Genomic DNA, 9,451 nt, shown 5'->3' with positions numbered 1-9,451 from the left:
TGTAAACATTTAATTAATTCCATGGTTAACCGTATCCGCGCGTAGGTAGATGATAACACTTGTGTCATGGTGCAATGATGGTAAAGGTTGTGTTTTCAAAATACATTAGCTTATGCATTCATGGCTGGTATGATTGTCTTTATATTTTTATATTTAAAATATTCGTTTTGGATCTGACTGTGTATATTAAAAATACTAGAATTTGCACCAGATGTTACAAAGGAAACGCCGTAAGGCATAAATTGAAGAACACAAATACAACAAAAGGATACTTTGATAAGGAATAAAAATATATTGAACGTTCAAATCAATGCCCCATTAACTGGAACCACTTAGTAGACATATCTATCAACATTAGGGTTATATACAATGATCAAGAAATTTCCCATATACAAACAACACCTTCCACAACAACCTTTTGTCACATCCACATTTTAAAAAATGCCTTGGAATGTGATTGGAATCTCCCATATTGCCTTTTTCATTATGCAAATAAATCTTCCACGGACAAAAAATTTACAGCTAATTTGGTATAATCGGGATTATGTTTTATTTATTTCCTTCACAATCTATCACTTTTAAATTTTAAACATGGTTCTCTGGTTTTAGGTCGCAAATTATGTGATAAAAATGTGCTCATCATTTTCACTATACCTATATTTTTTTCCATTTGTAAGTATTTAACACTGGCAAGCAATTGAATTTGCACAGTTCAATCAAATTTGACATCATTAAGGAAACTCTGTTTTTTACTGTCTAACAGCATTGATACATACATGGCCAACAATTAGGTTACAAAAAGTATTCCCAACAATTATCTTATTGTTGCACAATTCAATCAAATTTGACATCATTAAGGAATCTACCCGAGTATGAAGAGAAAGCAAGAAAACAAGGGGGGCCAAAAGGATCTGGAATGTATGGATAAGATCAATATCTCTTTAATTAGTTTTCGGGTTGTAGTTTCAAGTTATCCTTATTAGTGTTTGGTAAGATTGACTCATTTTCACTCATTGTGTTGTACAAACCAATGGGAGTAGGAGAGAGAAGAATACGAGTGTTGATGATGATGCCAAATGAGTTGAGAGGTCACGGGTGAAGAGTCATGTCCATTGGGCTTCATGAGCCTCCATGATGATGTGGCCAACCTGAACAATTTGCACATGTGTGGGCATAAATTCAAAATCTCACACTTCTGCTTGTCCAAATGCGATGATTTTTATATCAATTTTGGTCTCTCTCATAAAGTGAAATTTAATGCAATCATCATCTCCATCAAATGAATTGTCCCAAGGTGGAATTTGGCCCTAGTTGCCAATTTTAACACTTTCGATCTTTCAATGGTCTTAAGTTCCAAATTTCACTCCACTAAAACCTAAACCCTTAGTAATGATGAGAAAGTTTTAAATGGGGGAGAAAGCATAGTATGAATTGTATAGAAAGTTTGGAATTATCCCTCATTACATTTTAATTGGCATGGAAAGAACATTAAACTAAGGAGATAGCTCCCTATACTTTCATACAAAGGAGATAACTCCCTGTACTTTCATGGAATTGTTTTCAAAGTTTCAATTTTAATTTGAGAGCCACTCTTATAATCAACCACGTGCATTCTACACTTTTCATTTAAACAAGACACAACTTTTCATTTAAACAAGACAATTTATACTTTTCATTTAAAAAAGACACTTTATACTTTTGTCAATCAGTGTTGAAATTTTATCATAGTGAATTTAAAACATTTAATGGAGTATGAAACTTTTTAAAAGAACATATTTAATTTTTGTGCCAAAAAAATGTGTGCAAGTTCCTCCCATAGCTAAAGTGAAGTTTTAACTCTGATAAAAATGAAAATTTACCTCAACTAGGTGAATTAGAAGATTTTTTGAAGTTGATGTAGAATATCTTTTTTATATTGAAAATTTTAAATTTAAAAAAAACAAAAAACAAAAAACAAAAAAACAAAAAACAAAAACAAACAAACAAACAAACAAACAAAACAAAACAAAACTTGTTAAACTGTATATTAGTTAAAACAACCACTCAAACCAATATTTTCATCATTATTCAAAAGAAAAGATTACAAAAAAATATATATATATTGAAAAAAATAATTAAATAAAAAATAAATTGCTTTTAAAGAACAAAAAGCCTATGTCTATTTTGTACATCTCTCATTTTTTCTTATATTTTTTTCCCTCTTTTGTGCATATTTGATGGTTAGATAGTAGAATTCTCAAATTCTTACTCATTGAGATATTAGGTAACTTTAAAAGTTTATAACTGCAAAATATTGTGAATAAAATTGAGTTGGTTCATTGCATGAAGGGAAAAAAACACATTAACAATTAGCCATCACTTATTATTAAGACCTATAAATAACAAGACCTATGAACCTTGACAAGTATATCATAGCTTGTTTGGTAGAAATGAGAATAAAATGTTGATGTGAATTGGCATAGTATTACTACATATAGAGGTCAGAACTAAAATAGAAACAAAAAAATGCAGATGTGAAACTCAAAATAATAGAATCAAAGCAGGAAAAAAAAAGACAAATTAGGTAGAGGCACCTTACATCCAACTACACTGCCTATACAAATCCAAGTTGTCTGGAGTTCTCCAATATTACCTTGATTACCTTGTTGAAGTGATAAAAGTTACACAGGAAAAAGGGTAAACTCCATTTGTATATAACAAGTGAAAAATCATAACTGTCAAAGTCAGTGAAAGTCACTGATAGGAGTTATTGAACTCTTCTTAAGGACTTAAATATAGAATATTATCAGAAAATAATGAGCTTACATGGTAGCTCATAGTCTACTATATTGTATCTCTATATTGTACATTTATCCAGCTTGAGTTTTAGGGAAATGAAGATTTTTCTCCATTCTATTGTAAACCCAATATGACCAATGTCCAAAGCTCTAGTTAAGATATCTATTGGATGGAGTACTCTGAAACAAGTTTTGCAAATGCAGAAAATTTGTTGCTGAGTAGTTTGGATGGAGTGTCATACTCAGCAATTTGTCCTGATTCAAAACAAATACAAAGTAAGTAAAAAATGAAATGTGTCCAAAAAAATAGTAACTGTAACAAAACACTAGAAAATAAACAACTAAAAAATGTTATACCATCCTTTAATAGGAGAACCATATCACTCTCAATAACAGATGGAATCTGATGTGCTATAGTAATGACTGTGCAGGTAGAAAATTGGTGGCGAATTATTTGCTGAATAAACCCATCAGTTGCAGTGTCAACTGAGGCAGTTGCCTCGGCAAGGACCAGTATCTGACTTTGTTTTAGTAGTGCCCGTCCCAAACAGACAAGCTAGCATTGACCCACACTCTAGTTTCCTCCATTCTCAGACACTGTACAAGACAGACAAGCTGGCATTGACCCACACTCTAGTTTCCTCCATTCTCAGACACTGTACAAGACAGACAAGCTGGCATTGACCCACACTCCAGTTTCCTCCATTCTCAGACACTGTACAAGAGATCATTCCATTAAATTCGATTCTCAATTTTCATTCTAAAAAAAAGGGGTCCTACAGACCAGGTAGGTCTCAAGGACACCAAAAAATAAACAAAACATGAGCACTAAGATGGAAAGCAAATAGCAGAAATAGCTACTGTAAAAGGTTTTATTTTTCTCCTTCAGGACTTCCATTGAATGTGATAAAGACACACAGACCTGAGGAATCAAGTTTCTTTTCTTTTGCTCGTACAATCTCACCAAGTTGGCACTTGTCCAAAGCCTGAAAGGACAAGCAAAATTGAAGTAGATTCATAAACAATAAACTTATAGCAAGATCCACAGGGAAATATCTATATTCTTCAAGGCAAGAATAATTGGCGCTAAAATTGATGCTAATGCTTATAGAATATGAAGCAGAACTAACCTCCCAAATCTCATCATCCAAGCAATCTTCGAGAGGATCCAAATTATTTCTTATAGTGCCTTCAAACATTGTTGGTTCTTGGGGAATAATGCTTAATTTGGATCTTAGGTCATGGAGGCCTATGGATGAGATGTCGACTCCATCAATGACAATTCTGCCCGTTCTTGGTTCCACAATACGAAAAATGGATTGAATAAGAGTAGATTTGCCACTTCCTGTCCGCCCCACAACTCCCACCTTCGTGCCTCCAAGGGAAAGTGCATGTAAGGCCTTTCAAGACAAGCGGAAGATGTGGTCCATAACGCACCTGATTGTATGGATCAAATTTATAGATGAACTGACATGCAAATTACTAGCATTGAATGCGTGAAAAAGAGTCTATTTGTATTGAGTTCTGACCTGCAAATCAGTTAGATCTATCGTTCCTCTAGATGGCCAGTTGGAGTTTGGTCTACAATTCTCTATAATCACTGGTGACTCACTGGGAATTCGTGAATACTGCATTATTCTCTCCGCTGACAACATGTTGGTCTTCACATAACAAAGGCACCATATTATCCAGGCTTGTACCATGTTCAGACTTAGACTATATGTTACTGCCAACCCTGCAGTGCCTGTTAAGGTGCCATTTCGTTTACTTTCATATTTCATTATAAAGAATATGTCTAGTCTGCTGAGATCAGTTTAGGAAAAATAATTGTAAGCCAAGATAGTGCTTCTGTACCTACTTGGGCTAATAACACCAAAAAGAATGCAAACACAAGATTTGACAGAAAATCCATCCGAATGCCAAGCCACTCATTGGCTCCAACATTGTGGAGACTAGGTCTCATATATATATATATATATATATATATCAATCAACTCGAGATTTCGTTCCATGAATCGAAATTCCTGGTCAAAACTTCTAATGGTGGCTGCTCCAGAGATTGATTCTCCAAAATGTTGTACGATTGGAGCTCTACAAACTGATGCCAGCCGAGCCAGTTCCCTAGCTGATGTTATGTAGTATTGCTGCATGCAAGGAAGGTCAGAGGAGTTACAAGAATTCTCTTATTACTATAAAAACCCAAAAGCATGGAAACAAAGAAATACAGATAAACTGTTGTCATGATAGAATCCTGATGCAACTTAATCTATTTGATAACATCCTTTTCAATCAGATTATGGGATCTACCTACAACAAACCTTGAAGTAGAAATCAAACTCTCTTATCGCCAATTTATGTTCCTCTGAGAAAATTAAAATTTGCAAGTTCGTATTTATTATTATTGAGAAATACAGAGAATACTTGATACCATATACAACTTTCACCCACTGGTATAAACACAATGAAGACCTGCCAAGCAATATGAGACATGACTGCAATGATCCCCAAAAGTTGTATAAATGCAAAAGCCAATTCTCCTAGTTGAGAAGGAATCAATGTGTCCACTGCACTCTGATCAGTTGATGCCTGCCAAGAAACAGAGAGCTTGTTACTAACCCACTAGAATCAAATGATTTCCTCCTCTCTCAGGAAAGGTATTAGCCTATTAAAACAATAAATGTCAACTGACCCGATTCAGTATTCGCCCAGATGGAGTTGCATCAAAGAAGGACATTGGTGCACAAAATATACACCTGTGCAGAGTGCTAAAAAGCTGATTAGCAGTTTTAAGTCCAACCAATGAAAGAAGCATAGACCTCACAAGAACGCACAGGGAGCTGCTTAATGTCAAAGCAACATAAACCAGAATGAAAAGGGACTTTCTCATAGGGGAACTCTCATTTTCTTTTGTAGAGGCTTCCGATGTCATCCAGAGGTTACTACATATTTGAAGTAGCTGACTTATTATTTGGGCCAGTAGTATTAGAGGTATCAAAGTACCATTGTATGCAGCAGTAATGTAAGACCAGTGTACCGACATGCTTACCCTGCCTCTCTCTCTTTCTTATTCTTGTACAAGCTGTGAATTTTTATTCTCTTTATCCAATCTTTCTTTGTGGTTTTCTGGTTCAACCTCTTACTCTACATCTATTGAGTTCTGAACACCGCACTGCTCCAGTGTGTCACTGGCAATAACATTTTTCACTGCAGCTGTATTGCCAGGACATGAGCTTTCAACAAATCTCTCTGATGTGTACACTTCAGATTTCTCCATAGCAGAAATAACTTTCAAAGCTTTCTGATGTGCACCAACTAATTCCACAAAATCTGTGCCTGATTGTAAGATGTCATCATATCTGCCAACCTGAGTAATTTCACCATCTCGCATTACCTGTGAAGAATATCATTTACATCAACAAAATATGGATCACTTATCTCCTCCTCTCAATAAATGATCAATAAGCCCACTGTCCCTTTACCAATTACATTGAAAGTTTTAATATCACTAGAGCAGGATGAAAGAAATTCAAACCTACCAGAATGATGTCAGCAGAGGGTAAAAACTCCACTTGATGAGTTACATAGACTAGAGTCTTTGAACCCAGAATACCAAGTATGCATTCCTATAACAAGCAAGTCCAATTTCTTAGATGTTTATGGACATGAATTTGCAGCGGCACAACCAGCAATGTATATTATCCAGACTGAACAATGAATTGCAGAGTGCTACTGTAGAGCTTCATCATTCCATCAAAACATTAAAACTAATTAATTCAACAAACCTACAGTATGTAAAGGATAAGAGAAACATACTTGGAAAATATGTTTTCCGGTATGTGCATCCACAGCACTAAAAGGGTCATCAAAAATATAAATGTCTACATGTTGATATAAAGCACGGGCAATCTGTATTCTCTGTTTTTGTCCACCACTCAAATTTAACCCTCTTTCTCCAATGTCTGTCTCGTCCCCATAAGGAAAAAGTTCAAGCTCTTTTTTCAATGCACAAGCATCAAGTACACTATTGTATCTAATAGTATCCATCTGCTTTCCAAAGAGAATAGCGTCTTTAATTTTCCCACTTTGTATCCAAGGAGACTGAGGGACATATGCTTTGGTACCACTTAAGCTAACAGAGCCTGATATTTTTGGTATTTCACCTAATATGCAAGATAAAAGGCTTGATTTTCCTGAACCAACAGTTCCACATACTGCAACCCTCATGCCTCTCTCTAGTTGGACATCTAAACCTCTTATAGTTGGACTAGAGGAATCGGGATTCCAAGAAAATATCCCTCCTTGGATTTGAATCGCGAAGTCTGTTGACTCCTTTGATACCTTTTCTACCCCATCGTGTTGCAGCTCTTCCTCCTGCAGAAAGGCCACAATGCAATCTATTGACACTTTAGTTTGAGCAATCTGAGGGATTAAGCCAGGAAGCATGCCCATAGCTCCCTGAAGTGTCCCATAGGTTGCGAGTGCAGAAAGAATTCTCCCTGCTGTCAAAGGCACTCCTATAAGCATACACATACCAAAAGTTGCAACAATGATAAATATTGGTCCAACAGAGGAAACAGATGTTGTGATAGCTGATGCGTAAACATATTCTTATAGCCAACTATATTCTACCTGCCTCAAAATTTCTAGTTTCCGAAGAAATCTTGTCTCCCAAGCCTGCAATTTTAAGATCCTCATAATTTTTAATGTCTCCGATGTGGCCTTCATCCTTTTGTCTTTTTGTTCCATTATTCTCTCCTGAAATTTTGCTTGCAATTTTGCAAGTGGGAAATTTGGCAACATAACTGCAAATGAGGCTGCCAACCCTGAAAATGCTGCCAAGCCCAATGTCTGATATAGAATAATGAAGGCCAGAACAAATTGAAGAGGGAAAATCCAAATACTATGCATATAGTAACAGAAACATGAAACATTCTGAACATCTACACTCGTGTAGTTGATAATCTCTCCGCTTGTATGCTTCTGTCTTGACTGACTGGAAAGCAACAAGCCCTTCCTGTATATAATAGCTGTCAATGCTGCTGTAACCCGTAAAGTTAACTGATGTTGTTTGAAAAACCCTTGTCGCTGTGACAAAGACTCTAATACCTTTGCCACAAAAAAAGCACAAGCTAGCACATAGCCTTGACTTTCAAACTGTTTCATTCCACCTAGAAACTGAACAAAGGCATTTATAAAACATGGACCTACATATGATGCACAAGTCTCCAGTGCTGCTAAGAATGCAGTCAAAAGTACTTCCTTCCGAAAAGATAGGAGTAAGGCTTTTGCTAATAAGCCTGTATCACCTTTGGCCTCTAGCTGAGCTCTGAATTTAGGGTATAATTGGCCTGTCCTGTCCGCCTCTGCAAAGGGCTCTTATAACCAACAGCAAGCAAAGGACTCATCCAAGAAAATGACAGCCGACTGAGAAGGTTGGTTGTTGCATAAGTAGAGACTGCGTTAATGTTTCCACATTTTTGGGGATTGTCTTTCAAGAGAGGTTCTAGAATGGTCTGTGAGGAGGACTCTACACCACTTCTGGCACAACAACTAGTATAACACAAGCAAGCCAAAATGAGAACAGCCATAATTTCAACAAAGATATCAACAGCAACGCTTCTTTTTTTTGTCAACCGTTGAATGTCGAGGACGATGAAGAAAGCCTGCAGAATGAATGATAGACTCCACCACAACTGCAATAAAAGTGGAAACTTCTGTTTACCTTCTTTTCTGAAGGAGCGATGAACATAAGCTGACATTGTAACCCAAGTCAGAGCCTGGACAATATACTCGCCCACATTTTCAAAACCTTCAGGCCTCTCCTTCAGCCACCAATACACAGGGCTCCATATCCCAAGAACGCTATAGCATATACACAGAAAAATGCAACCACCTAAAGCCAGCTTTTGCATAATCCCCAGTTTAAACTTACTCGAAAAGCTGTTAAATGGAACAGGAGGTGTAGGTGGCCGAGGTGTGCGAAATTTACACCTTGTCCAACACAGTTCAAGGATGACAGAAACAAGAAAGAGCAAATTAAGCCCAATTGCAAGTGCATGTCGAAAGAACTGCCCTCCAAAAAGAGCTCTAAGTCCCTCCCACCCAACTGTTTCACCCATTTCCAGCCAGAGGGTATTGTTATTCTTGTTTAGTGCCCCTATGGCTTCCATGACTGCAAACAAATAATTTACTAACAATATCAACAAAGTGCCTTATGAGTATATCTACTTCAGTACCCACATGAAAAAGTGCCAACAGAGCTCTTGGTTACCATTACCATTTATAAATGCACATACATATTGGGCTTCATACAACAAGGATGTTGCAGTGCAAAAACCTTCTTGTTTACTGGATTAAATAATTCTAGAAGCAGCATAAACATAACTAGCACTGAGAGATGGTGAGATTGAATAACAGGGCAATAACTGATACTTGTATACTTGACATGCCTGGGTAGCTGGTTGCATGCGCTCTCCCTCTTTCATTCTGGTGGGCAAGATGCAAACATTTAAAAGAACAGAGAAATGGGTGTATCAATTGAATGCTTTGTTAAAATATTTATTTTATTTTAATTTTTAATAATTTCTCAAGCTCATCCTACTGTCAGCTCATTGACATTGCCAGAGCTTCGTCTCCAATGTTCTTCTGGGTAACACATATCCAACGCAAACAAC

The 9,451-nt window shown here is 36.5% G+C and overlaps 1 pseudogene; it reads right to left on the bottom strand.

The window, feature by feature from the left end:
- Positions 1 to 2,931: 2,931 nt before the first annotated feature.
- Positions 2,932 to 9,229, bottom strand: LOC149160458 (putative ABC transporter C family member 15; annotated as a pseudogene).
- Positions 9,230 to 9,451: the final 222 nt, after the last annotated feature.

Source organism: Pinus tabuliformis, chromosome 5_2, assembly GCF_031772625.1.
Source record: "Pinus tabuliformis cultivar Carrire ecotype Pingquan chromosome 5_2, CPIR1, whole genome shotgun sequence".
Lineage (NCBI taxonomy): Eukaryota > Viridiplantae > Streptophyta > Pinopsida > Pinales > Pinaceae > Pinus > Pinus tabuliformis.
This window is presented reverse-complemented; position numbering and strand designations above follow the sequence as displayed.